This window comes from Marmota flaviventris, chromosome 7 (assembly GCF_047511675.1).
Source record: "Marmota flaviventris isolate mMarFla1 chromosome 7, mMarFla1.hap1, whole genome shotgun sequence".
Classification (NCBI taxonomy): Eukaryota; Metazoa; Chordata; class Mammalia; order Rodentia; family Sciuridae; genus Marmota; species Marmota flaviventris.
Genome location: NC_092504.1, coordinates 73020412 through 73034595, shown reverse-complemented (window position 1 = coordinate 73034595; position 14184 = coordinate 73020412). Strand labels below are relative to the sequence as shown.

Genomic DNA, 14184 nt, shown 5'->3' with positions numbered 1-14184 from the left:
GGTAAGATGTTTTTCTCAAATGTGAAGAACAGGTGATAGTTTCTTATACTCTAGAGTGCTTTATTCCAGTCTTTTATTTCTATTTAAGATGTATTGATTCTTTTGTTCTGATTAGATTTTAAAAGTGAGAACACTACTCCTGATAGTCTACAAATCATTGATTTATTAATTGTGTGTTACTTGACTGGGAAGCATGCCAGGGGATTTGAAGAGGCTGATCATCAAACATTATTCAGAAGCTGTTTAAGAAGAGTAAGAGGAATGGAGATTATTTATAAGAATTTCACAGATTGTTGATATAGAATGTGTCATTTCCATTTAGGGATTAGTGGCTTCATGAATAAATGAAAGGGATTTTGAAGGATCTGAGGCTTTTCTCTCATAGGACTTGACTAGTGATTTATATCCTATGTATACTAGACTATTTTTAACCAATGATTTTTTCCTTAAAATTTGGTTCTTGTTATATGTCTGCAATTTCATTAGCCTTCAATAATATATTCAGTGTAGCCCCTGAACCTATAGAACTCTTTAAAAAGTGAAATAATAAATCAGTATGTTTTTGTGTTTACAGGGGGATCATGAAACCTGGCCTTAATGCCATCGTGGGACCCCAAGGTGGAGGCAAATCACTGTGAGTATAACAGAAAGCACAAATAAGACTTTTGGTGCTGTTTCTGTGTGCTTTTACAAATGACATGCATTTTCTTTTCATGTCTTGTCTGGGCCTTTGTCCTGTGGATAATGTGCATTTGGACTATCTTATGGTTTTAATCCTAGGACCAGGAATTCTTATTAAATTCAGCATTTCAACACAGCATGATAAAGTAATTAGCACAAAGCAGTTGACCTTGTTATGAGATAATGAGAAAGGAAAATAAAGGAATAATATTAAAAGTGTAGATAAGGAGCTGAAGGTCTCAGTGGGACATAACTCAGAGGTAAATGCTCTTATTGCTTGGGTAGGATCCATAAAGGTGAGGGTCACTTGGAAGATCTGTACTGGATAAGCAAATGATATCTTGCTTTAACGTTTTTTTTTTTTTTTTTGGCTTTCTTATACCACATGATAAAGGAAAGTAAGAATTTGTGTGTCTGCGTGCATGTACACGCATATGTTAAACCACAGAATATTTTGGCTAGTTCACTTTCTAACCTGAACAGAATTTGGATTCAGAATAGGTGAGAGATGTGACCTTTATAGTAAGGAAAATTCTCACAACATGTGTGTCCTTTTATAGGTTATTAGATATCTTAGCTGCAAGGAAAGAACCAAGAGTATTATATGAAAATCTTTGGGTACATGAAGTACCTCACCCTGACAATTTCCAATGTCATTCAGGATATGTGGTACAGGTAAGTATGGGTGGGTTTTCCTTTTAGGTTTTCCCTGTTTCTATATGGGCAAGAGCCTTGGCTTGTAGTATACCATGCTTCCAATTGAACATGCTCAAGGAACCAATCTTATTTACACCGAATTTACATAATGTCCCTTAAGACTGACAAAGAGGTTAAAAGGAGAGGAAGAAAGGATCTGGAATATGAACCTGTAGGCAATGGTAACAATTCTAACTTTGAATCATTTCCAAGGATCTACTGTTGCCCTTTTGCCCTTCCTTCACTTCTCTTTTTCTCCTGAAATATGCCCCTGTCAAATCCTCATATAAAGTATTCTGGAAGTGCTTAGAAGTCACCATAATCACTTGTGCTCCATCTGGGTGTGAAGATAGGGAAGGAAAATTATTCCCTGGGCTCTGAAGCTCTGTGGAGTCACTGAAATGTTTAGAGTTGAAAGTTCACCATTACCTAGAAATTTTCCTAGGGTTTGTTATTTTTGTGAATAAACTTAAACATTCGCTGGAGTGATGGTCTTAGAAAAGACTCAGTATGACTCATTGAAAGCACATTTCCCTTCAGGATGATGTTGTGATGAGCACCCTGACAGTGAGAGAAAACATGTGGTTCTCAGCTTCTCTTTGACTTCCAACAACTATGTCAAAGGAGGAAAAAAATGAGCGAATCAAAAAGGTCATTGAAAAGTTAGGTCTCTGTGAAGTGGCAGATTCCAAGGTAATGTGAAAATTCCTGACAGATTCATAACCAGGAAAGAAGACTTCCCTGTGTGGGCAATATGACCTTAATCAGAAGTTTCCTAAGATGTGTGTGGTCAAAACTGGCTGCTTTCTGTAGTGATAAAAAGAAGTGTCCAGATTCCTACTTTAAAGGGGTAAATTAAGTGAAGAAATAATCTTAACCGTGATCTAATCCTGGGGATGGAGTTGGTCTATGTGGAGAGACCCCCGAACAGCTCACCCTCATTGCTCAAGACACAGATCATTTGATGTCTTTGCACTTTTCTTCTTGTTGTTGTTTATTTCTTTCCTTTTTTACTTTTCTTCTCCCTCTCTTCTTCTGGGGGACAGTGTTGTATTGTTTTCTGAAATACACTTCTGTCTTTCATAAATGACAAGAATTCAAGGATTTTTTTTTAAATGGGCTCTTTTTAGTTGCACATAACACTATGATTCATTTTGACATAATTAGAAAAGCATGGAAAATAGTTTGTTCTGGTTCAGTCCCCAATACTTTCACTTCCCCTTCTAACCTCCCTGCCCTGTATCCTTCCCTCTACTCTACTGAAACTTCAGCTATTTACTTACAGTTTTTTTTTTTTTTTAATTAATGTCTTTTGGATTTACATGATGGGAAGATTATTCACTGTTGTTTATTCATATAGACACATAGGAAAGTTTGGTCAGAATCATTCCACTGTCTCTCCTTATCTCACCCCTCCTTCTCCTCTTCATCCTCCTTTGTCTATCTCACTGAACTTTCTTCTAGTTTTCTTATTTTGGATTAGCTTCCACATATCAGAGAAAACATTTGAACCTAAGATTTGAGGAACAGGTTACTTTCACTTAGCGTGATAGACTTCTGTTCCATCCATTTACTGGCAAGTGGCATAATGTCATTCTTTATGGTTTAGTAAAGCTCCATTTCATATTTGTACCACTTTATTTTTTCTGCCCATTTATCTCTTGATGGGCACCTAGTTTGATTCCATAACTTGGCTATTGTGAATTGTGCTGCTATAAGCATTGATGTGACTTTATCACTATAGTATATGATTTTAAATGTTTTGGATATATCAAGGAGTGGGCTAAATGGGTGAAAGGGTGCTTTCATTTCTAGTATTTAAAGGGATCTCCACACTGCTTTCCAGAGTGGTTGCACTAATTTTTAGTCCCACCAACAATGTATAAATGTACCTTTTCCCACATCCTAATCAACATTTATTGTTACTTGTATTCTTGATATTTGCCACTCTAACTAGATCAAGAAGAAATCTCAATGTAGTTTTAATTTGCATTTCCTTGATTATCAGATATTAAACACTTTTCATGTATTTATCGAGAGTTTGTATTTCTCCTTTTGAGAAGTGTCTGTTTAATTTCTTTGCCCACTTACTGATTTGTTCATTTACTTATTTGGTGTTAATTTTTTTTTTGAATTCTTTGTATTTTCTGGATATCAATGCCCTGAGAAGCAGATGGAAAACATTTTCTCCCATTCTGTAGGTTTTCTCTTCATGCTCTTAATTCTTTCCTCTGCCATTCATAAACTTTAACTTGATGCCATCCCACTTATTGAATTTATTTTATTTCTTGCACTTTAGGAGTCTTATTTAAATAGTCAGTTCCTTTGCTAATTTGTTGGAGTGTTGGGCCTACATTTCCTTTTAGCAGGTGCAGGGTTTCTGGTCTAATTCCTAGGTCTCCAATTCAATTTGATTTGATATTTTTGCAGAGTGAGAGGTTGGAGTTAAATTTTATTCTCTTCCATATAGATTTCCAGTTTTCCCAGGACCATTGGTTAAAAAGGCATATGTTTTTGGCACCTTTGTCTAGTATAAGATAATTATATTATGTGGGTTTGTCTCTGTGACTTCTGTTCTACTCTGTGGTCTTTATACCTGTTTTGGTGCTAGCTGTTTTTGTTACAATAGCTCTGTACTATAATTTGAGATCTGGTATTGTGATGCCTCCTGCTCTGCTTTTCTCGCCTAGGATTGCTTTGGCTATTCTGGGTCTTTTATTTTTCCAAATAAATATTATAAGTGCTTTTTATAGTTCTGTGAAGATTGTCATTGGAATTTTGATGGGATTTGCATTGAATCTGTACATGCTTCTTGTAGAATGCCATTTTGATAATATTAATTCTGCCTATATAAGAATATGAGAGATTTTTCTGTCTTCTAAGGTCTTCCTCAATTATTTTCTTTATTTTTTGAGGGGGGAGGCTGGCACCAGGGATTGAACTCAGGGGAATTCAAGAACTTAGCCACATCCCCAGTCCTATTTCATATTTTATTTAAAGACAGGGTCTTACTGAGTTGCTTACTGCCTCACTTTTCCTGAGATAGGCTTTGAACTCACAATCCTCCTGCCTTAGCCTCCTGAGCCACTGGGATTACAGGCAAGCACCACCGAACCCAGCTATTTTCTTAAGAGTTTGATATTTTTTATTGTAGAGATCCTTCACCACTTTTGTCAGATTTATTCCCAAGTATTTTTTGAGACTATTGTGAATAGAATACTCTTTCTAATTTATTTTTTAGTTGATTCATCATTAGAGTATAGGAATATGCTTGATTTATGAGTGTTGATATTGTATCCTGTTACATTACTGAATTCACTTATGAGTTCTCAAAGTCTCCTGCTGGAGTTATTTGAGTCTTATAAATATAGTAGTATCATATCATCAGCATACAGGGATAATTTGAATTCTTCTTTTTACATTTGCATTTCTACAGATTCCTTCTCTTGCCTGAGTGCTCTGGCTAGAATTTCAAGGACTACTTTGAAAAGGACGTGTGAAAATGGGCATACTTGCCTTGTTTCTGTTTTTAGAGGAAGTGATTTCAGTTTTACTCCATTCAGTATAATGTTGGCATTGGGTTTGTCATATATAGCATTTTAATGTTCAGTTAAATTTCTTCTGTCTGTAGTTTTTCAAAATGAATGGGTGCTGCACTTTGTCAAATGGTTTATCTGCAACTATTGATATTATCATGTGATTCTTGTCCTTAAGTCTATTTATATGGCAAATTACACTTATCAATTTCTGTATGTTGAGCCAAACTTGCGTCTCTGGGATAATACCCACTTGATCTTGATGCACTACCATTTTAATATGTTTTTGTCAACATTGTCAAGATTTTCTAGCTTATTGGGATATACATTTTCAAAATAGATTCTGTGGTGATATTTCCTTTTTCATCCTGAATTTGTTTTTTAGCCTTCTTTCTTTTTGTTAGTGTTTATCAATCTTGTTTATCCTTTCTTTTTTTGTTTATCCTTTCAGAAAAAAAAAAAAAAAAAAACAATTCTTTCTTATGTTGATCTCTCCAATTTTTTTTTTATTATTCTCAATTTCATTGATTTCTCCTCTGGTTTTAATTATTTCCTATCTTCTACTGCTTTTGGTGTTGGTGTATTTGTTCTTGTTTTTCTATGGCCTTGAGATGTAATGTTAGATTATTTATTTGTCATCTTTCTATTATTATTATATATGAACTCAATGCTATGAACTTAGAGATTTTGATGTGTTGTATTACTATTCTCATTAACTTCTAAATTTTTTTATTTCTCCTCTGATTTATTCTACTATGCATTCATCATTCAAATGTGTAGTATTTAATCTCCTGGTGTTAAAGTGTTTTTTTAAAAATATTATCATTGATTTCTAACTTCATTCCTTTATGATCTGATAGAATGCAAGGTATTTTTCTCTATTTTGCAAAGATTTGCTTTATGACCTAAAACATGGTCTATTTTAGAAAATTTTCCACGTGCGGCTGAGAAGAAGAAAGTGAAACAAGTCATTGATTGATGAAATATTTCATGGATGACTATTAGTTCCACTTATTAGTTTTACATTTAATTCTGTAAAATCCTTGTTTAGTTTATGTTTGAAGGATCTATACAGTGATGTAAAGGTATATTAAAATCACCCAGTATTATGTTTTGTTGATTTATAATATTGATTTAATTTTTTAAATTAAAAATTATGTTTGTTGGATGTATGTAGATGCTCTTTTGTTTGAGGGACTAATATTTACAATTATTATATTTTTGATATGCTCCCTTAGGCAGCATGAAGTGACCTTCTTTTTCTCTTCTGATTTATTTTGTCTTAATGTCCACATTATCTGATATGAGAAGAGCTGCCCCTGATTGTTCATGAGTAAAATTTGAATGGTATGTCTTTTTCATCCTTTCACTTTCAGTCTGTGGATGTTTTTGCCTGTAAGGTGAGTCTCTTGGAGACAGCATAATGTTGGGTCCTGCTTTTTAATCCAATCTGCCAACCTGTGTCTTTTGATTAAAGATTTTAGACCATTTACCTTCAAATTTGTTATTTAGAGATGATTTTTATTCTCTGTCATTTTGTTTTATTTCTAATGTTTAAAGTAGACTCGATTCTCCTTTGACTATTCTACTAGTGCACTTCATTCCTATGCTGCGTATCATTTTTATTCTTCATTTCCTTTTCATAAAATTTTCCCATGAGTGTATCTTGTAAGTCAAGCTTTATAATTATAAATTCTATTGGTTCTGTTTATCATGGAAGGTTTTTATTTCAATTTCAATTCTGAAGCTTAATTTTGCTGGCTATAGAATTATTGGTTGGCATCAATTTTATTTCAGAGCTTGGTATATATTATTCCAAGTCCTCCTGACTTTCAGGGTATGGGTTGAGAAATGAATTGAAATTTGGATTGGTTTAGCTTCATTTTTCTATAGCGGCTTTTACAATTCTATCCTTATTTTGTATGTTAGGCATTTTCATTATAATGTGTCTTAGAGTGGATCTATTGTGGTTTTTCTATAATTGGAATTCTTATGCCTCTTTTATTTGGATTTCTATCTCATTCTTAAGGTTTGGAAATTTTTCTAGTATTATTTTATTCAAAAGACTGTGCATCCCTTTAGCTCAAATTTCAGAGCCTTCATGTATCCCAATGAATCTTAAATTTGGTCATTTAATGTTATCACATTTTAAAAAATATTTTAGTTATGGTCTCTTAACCTCTTTTCTTTATCGTCAGCTTTATTTTCAAGATTATATACTTTGTCTTTCAGGCCTGAAAATCTGTCTTTGAAGTAGTTAAATCTATTGGTGATGCTTTCATTTAAATTTTTAATTTGGTTTTTTGAGTCTTTTATATCTAACATTTCCATTTGATGCCTTTTCAGAATTTTTTTTATCTTTATTGAAATAATCTTTACTTCCTGTATTTTCTTTCAATTTCACTTCTTACATCTTCCTTTAGGTCATAGAACATTTTAACTATGAACTTTCTAAATTATTTCTCTGACATTTCTTCTACTATAGTGTTGATGAAGTCAGTTGAAGCATTATAGGAAATTGGGGGTAGTTCATTCTCTTGCCTTTTCATACTGTTTGTATGTCTACCGTTGTGTGGGTATAATTCTCACTTCTTCTTTTAAGGGAGGGACTATTTTGTGAGTTTCTTTCTCTTAAGAGTCCTGGGTAGGTTGAGTATCCACATATTGATTTTTTTTTAATTTTTTATACCATGTTTGACTTCTACTTATCCCAATATCAGCAGTACTTTCAGAGGTGCCACCCTCTTTATTATAATTGCTTCTGAGCTAAGCCTCATGCTGTTCAACCTTATGAGAAACTAAAACTTCTTGCTATTTGTTTTTTATGGTTCCTCAAATCCAGTGTAAACTTGGAATAAACTTCTGTAACAGGCCAAAAAATGGGTATTTAATTTAGTAAAATTACTATACTTAAATGAGGGCTAAATGGGGGAAAGGAGAAAGATTGGACAAATGGAGAGGGAAAAGAGATACTGAAAATAAGAAAAAGAGAGTAAAGTTATAAAAGGGTAATTCAGATCCAGATATAGAGAGAATTAGATATTGTATATTTGAAATAGTAGCAGATTAGGTGAGAAGATGAATTAGGGGTAAGAGGAACATTTATCAGCTAGAGCTAGAAAAGCAAAGATAGGATTGATTCCAATGGATGTTATAAACCATTGGATAAAATACTTTCAAATGGGTTGAGGGTACAATGTTAATTATTGAGTAACAACTATCATTCAAGTTAAAGAGTTATATATATTATCAAAGTTAATGTTAGAGTTGTTTATAGTAAACCATGCTTAGGTAAAGAAAAACCTTGTTGAATTTTGATTTAGATTTCAGTGGGGTTTGGACATTTAGGAAATTACCATCATTCTTTGGCTGTGGATCTGTTCATATTACAGGGGCATAGGAGCCAATTTGCAAGTTGCTGTGAACCTCCACCAGGCAGTTCTGGTTTGTCAGCTCAGGGGCTTGAAGCTGTCTGCTTGGAGGGTGCAGTGTTGTATGTTGGTTGTTTTTATTGTGTGTAGGAATTCAGGATGCAGAATCTGGAGAGTCCCTATGAGTGCCATGGGTCACTGTATACCTCTTACCCTCTATCAGATCCTTTTAGTGGTGGTGAGGATCCTGGTGACTGAGTGCAGCAACTCTATGAGCACAGGAACTCTGTGTTCTTTGATGCAGCTGTCTGGGTATGGGAAATGGCCATGGTGATTTAAGGGATAACTTTAAGGGGTGGAAGGACTGTGGACTTCAGTTCAGTTTTCTTTTCAGATTTGGTTTTTAGCTATTTGTTCTAAGAACCCTGCTGTTCCTGTCACATTTTAAATTTTGTGGCTTTTCTACTTGTTTTTAAGTGGGTGAGCTTAAGAGTTTTTCTGCTCCCTCCTTTCTCTCTTTGTTGCCCCGTCCCACTTTACCTACCTGGTTCAGTTTTAGGGTTAGGGGACTCTGTGCTCTTTTTCTACTCTGGTAACCTATCATCATGTCTCTCCAGGTCTCAAACTTTGTAATATTGCATCTTAAAGCATTTGTTTTGTCACCCAAATCTTAATTCTGCTTTTCCTTCACTACCTCCTTCTGTGTGAGCTGGTTGGGACTCGCTAATTCTTGTGCTGTGATTCACTTTGTTGTAATTGGGCTTCCAAATGATATTTGTTTACCTCTGGAGTTACTTCTAATTTGTGTAGTGATAAAGTTATTTTGTAAAGCCTTTCTTCTTTCTTTCACAGTTTTCTTTTCTCATTCTCTCCAGTATTTTTTGTTGTTGTTGTTTTTATTTCCAGACTCTTGCATTATTCTCTTTGATTTCTCATTTGTTTACCTCTTCTCACATAATTGCAAAAGGAAATAAGTACATTTACTTATCTTATCAACACATTATCAATCAATAAAATGTCTCTAAAAAATGTCTCTGTATAATCAGCTGTTTTAAGTCCATATTTTTTTGTCACAATCATGGTATACAATATACAATTGCTTCAGACTTGTGATTGATGAAGATTTAATACAAATCATTTTTTTAAGTTCACAATTTTTAAGGTTTTCTTAATCTTAAAAATCCTTTTTGTTTTGTTTTACAGGTAAGTAGATCAACATGGATATAAAGGGAGGATGAAAAAATAGGACAGACATTTGACATTCAGTATCTTGTTGACTTTTTCCTGTGTAAATTATTCATTGTATTCCCCCCTTCAATACTGGTTAGCTTGTCAAAAGTTGAATTCCATTAGACTCCACGACATTGGTCATAATTTGTTACTTAAAGTAGAGAAAAAATTTAAGAAAAATCTCCTGTAGGAAAAGGTTTCCTAAAACTCCAAGCAATTACATTTTTTAGTATACTTTTCTTTTCAAGGTTTTTATCTATTTAGGGAGATATATAAAATTAACTAGAGTGATACTAGTGGTAATATCATGTATTTGTGTAGCACTTTTAATATTAAGCATCATCTCTATATTTATATTCAAGTGTTTTTATTAGTTTATAATAATTATACAGAATAATAGATTCCATTGTGGCATATTTGTACAAGCATATGACATTTTGATAAAGGTACCCAAATGTCTTTTATAGTTCATTTGTTAATAATATCCAATCAAGGGCCATTAATAGCATTTGGATATCATCTGTTTGGAGACTCCAAATTCCAGATGTGTTTTCTACTTCCTTCCTCCCCAAAACCTTCTTTCTCCCCTCCGTATATATTTATTCATTGCAAAGACTGGGCCAGTTGCCCTGTGGAATATTCGCTTTTCTGGATTTTTCTGAAAAGATGAATCAGGAATTCCAAGGTAAATTAAGGTATAGAAAACAACATTTTGGGGGGAAATTATGAAAAGATGAAAAGATGCTAAAATGGTATGGTAAAAAGTGTACATTCCTGGCTCCAACTTGACTCTCTTTATCAATCCACTTGGGATTGTTTTGTGGAGGCAGGTGTGTCAGTGGGAGGTGGTTAGAAAACACTGAAAGATCGCTATAGATAGTTTCCTCTCCTACTTAGTAGGGATTTTTTTTTATGTCAGAGTCATATTTTTTTTAGTGTTGTAACTTATTCTCTTAAAACTAAATACTTGACTTGGTGAGGAACATACAGGACTATTAGAGCCTGAGCTTTAATAATACATGATATTACCACTACTATCACTCTAGTTAATTTTATATCATATCAGGTGCAGTCACTTGATAACTTTGTTCTGGGCCTCACCTTATGCATATGATAATAGAAACCTCTCCTTCTCCCAGGTGTCATTTACTTAACATACAGAATAATCAACATAATGAGATAACATGTCTCTATGAAGAATGGTACAGGTTAATTCATCAAATGACAGTGACTATATTCATTCATGTGGATGATGATAGTAATTCGTGTTTTAGGTGAAATCTAAAGGAGAAAGAAAAATGATTTGTATAGGAATGGAGCTGATCCTTGATCCTTCTATCTTGTTCCTGGATGAGCCCACAACTGGTTTAGACTGGAACACAGCATATAAGGTAATTAAACTCCTGAAAAGGTAAATGCTATGGCAACGTTGTTTTTTAATTTATTTACTATCTGTTCACCTGGTATTCTTGGTGCAGAGGATTCAGAATCTAAAAAAGTGCTCCTCTTGGTTAGTGGAATACAGTCAATAAACAAGAAGTGGTTCAAGAAAGATGAAACAAGAGCTAAGGGAAGGAAGATCATGTAAAGTTGGGAAGCTTTTAAAATAGCAGAAAGGTCAGGTAAGACCACAAGCATGTGACACATGAGGAGAGAGAGAGAGAGAGAGAGAGAGAGAGAGAGAGAGAGAGAGAGAGAGAGAGATGTACTATAAATTCAGAAGAGAGTTCTGGTTGTAAGAAGTAGTGGCCCTGAGGCAGGTCATATCTGGTGTGTGGACATCAGAGAGGCCAGAGGGACAGACCCATGGACTAAAGGTAGTAGAGGTTGGCTGGGGGCTTAACAAAAAAAATTAATTTTCTTATGGCTATGGAAGTAGAAATTTGAGATCAATGCATCCTCAGGGTTGTTTCTTCCTTAGCCTTTCTCCTTGGCTTGTAGATGGCCATCAACTTCATTGTGTGTCTTTGTCCTAATTTGCTCCTAATTGGAAAGGCAGATGTGGGACTTTCGAAGACCACATTTAACTTTAATAACATCTTCAAAGGTGCTGTGTCCAATGTGGCCACATTTTGTGGCACTAGGGGATATGGCTTCAACACCTGAGTTTGGGGAGGACCCAGTTCAGACCATCACAGGTGGATTAGGATATGAGGTGGAGTTGGGCTCTTGTCAGATTGCAGAGATCTCATAGGCCATCTCAGATGTGTGCTTTTCCTGTCCCTAGGGGACATGGGGATGGTTTGAGAGTTGAGGGAGGACCCCATGAAGAAGTTGCTGAGGGCAGATGGAGCTTTGACTACGATAATTATGGTGAGAATTGGGCAGTTTCTGGATCTGTTTTCAAGGGACTCAACAGGATCAGCTCAGGATTAGACTTGGGATGGGAGGATGGAGACAAACTGCTGAGATTTGGGGCTTGAAGATGTGGAAGAATGAAATGAAAGAAATGACTTTCCTCTTACAAGAAAGAAAAATATGAGGGATCACTTATAAGAAAATTTTCAATAGCTGAGGTTTAGACATCATCTTCAAAAATATAGAAAAATATTTCATACTGACAGAAAGGATGCAAATATAATACAGATGAAATCCTACTCTTCTCACCTGTATTCCTCACTGTCATACTCCACTGCGTCTATAGCCCCTCCTGCTCTCTCTGGAGCTCCCTACATAATTTTTTTCTGCCATCATGCCCTTCCACTCCAAATACTACCTATTCCAATGAGGGAGGCCACACCACTGCCTGCACTCCCCAGTCAATAAGCATGGCTTGCCAGGATTCAATCCAGGGCTATTCAGATTTCACCGCTTCTCCATACCGTCTATTTACACTCAGCACTCATTGAATGACATGGCTCCCAGGCAATCCCATTTCCATCTTCCAGACATTTCCCAACTCATTATGGCCTTTAAAGTTGCAGTTTCTAAGTGAAGGGTTCATCATGAGTTTGTTTTGCTCCTCACTTTAGTTATTTTTTCACCCAACACAACACCAAGACAAGCACACACATAAGCACTGCTTATTGTGTGACACAGAACTGCTTCTGGTACTTTCAGAATAGACCTGTTCACTTTACTCTTTGTTCACCTTGTTCTTTAACCGTGAGTATCTCTTTTCTTAACTCACTCCTGTTAGTGCTTTCAATATTCTACTTATATTATTTTAAGACTGGGTTGTAACCCTCTGTTTGTTTACAAGGAACCATTAGCTACTTCTAATCATCATATTGAAATTACAGATTCCTATCTTGTGTTTTTCATTGAATGAGAACATTCTTGGATACATTGCTAGATGCACAAGGTGCTTATCAAATTTTTAAATTAAAATGATTCTTCTCTTAAAATAATTTAAATAACTGTTTTGAATAGTGACTGTGGCCTTTGTTTCTTCTACCCATAAGTAATAACTTCTATAAAAGATAGTTTAGCAGTGTTCCTAGCTTAGCATTAATTCAGAGCTCAGATCCCCAACTTGCCCCTTAGTAACTGTGAGTCCCTTTTCAGTTGCTTGACCTTTAAGCCTTATCTGTAAAATGGAGGGAAATGATAATATTAGAACTGCCTTATAACAACATTTTGTAAATGGAAATAAGTCTAACTCTAAAGTATTTAGTGAAGATATTCTGAGTGCTTAGTAATAATATATCATGAGGATAGAAGTGAAAACCAATTCCTAATGAGCCAGAATACTTAAATGATCAATGAGAATTAGTTATATGATATTTTTTAATCATTGGTCCATAACTACTCCTCAAAATGAGTGTACTTAGAGATTATCTGTGATGCTTATTAATAATACAGATTCATTATACATAACTCCAGATATTGTAATTCACTGTCTGGGAAGACTATATAGGAATGTGCATTTTCACTAAAATTCTAGCCAATTCTAGACTGTTGATGCATCAAATTTTAAGAATCTTTATCTTCTTTATAAAAGATTAAATTTAGGTTCCCCGGTTTCCAAGTATGAGATATGGAATATGACAAACCCTAAAATAGTATGGCTTGGACAGAGGATGTAAAAAGAAAATTAGCACATTAAAGGCATTGATCCTTTCCCAGTTCATTCTTCCCAGTGACAGAACAATCCCTAGAAAGGAAGCCAAAGCATTAATCCTTTCCCAAATAAACCCTTTCCCAGTGACAGTACAGTAGGACACTGAAGGGAAAGAGACAAGCACTGTACGCTGACCCCAGACCCTCCATTCTTCCCCAAGTAAAAATATTTCCCAGTAAAAACAAATTTTCAAATTCTCACAAACCTATTTCCTGAGTGCCCAAACTGCCCACTGACCCTAGACCTCTCCCATTTCACCCAGTAAGTCATACCCCAAATTCCTAAGTGCCCTAAACTAATAAGATCATTAGTTCAGTCACCTCTCAGTATAGCTTATATAAGCCCAGAACCCTCCTTTGTCCAGGGTCTCCACCAGAAGAGTGAGTCCATTCCTGTGAATGTAATCCCCTTCTGGAATAAAAGGCTGAAATGATCCATGAAGTTTGCACCCGGCCCGGTCTTTTTGTGCTAATATCAAGTATAAATTGAAATGAGAAGTTTGTGAGATGAGATCAAGTTGAACTGAGAGAAAATGCTCTACTGACAGGAATAAAGTATTTTACCAAGAAGTGCAAGGTTTGGAAGTTTAATAATTCATTATTTTCCC

General features: G+C 35.0%; 1 pseudogene; it reads left to right on the top strand.

The window, feature by feature from the left end:
* Nucleotides 1-14184, top strand: part of LOC139706359 (broad substrate specificity ATP-binding cassette transporter ABCG2-like) — a 35823-nt pseudogene that overhangs the window by 3474 nt on the left and 18165 nt on the right.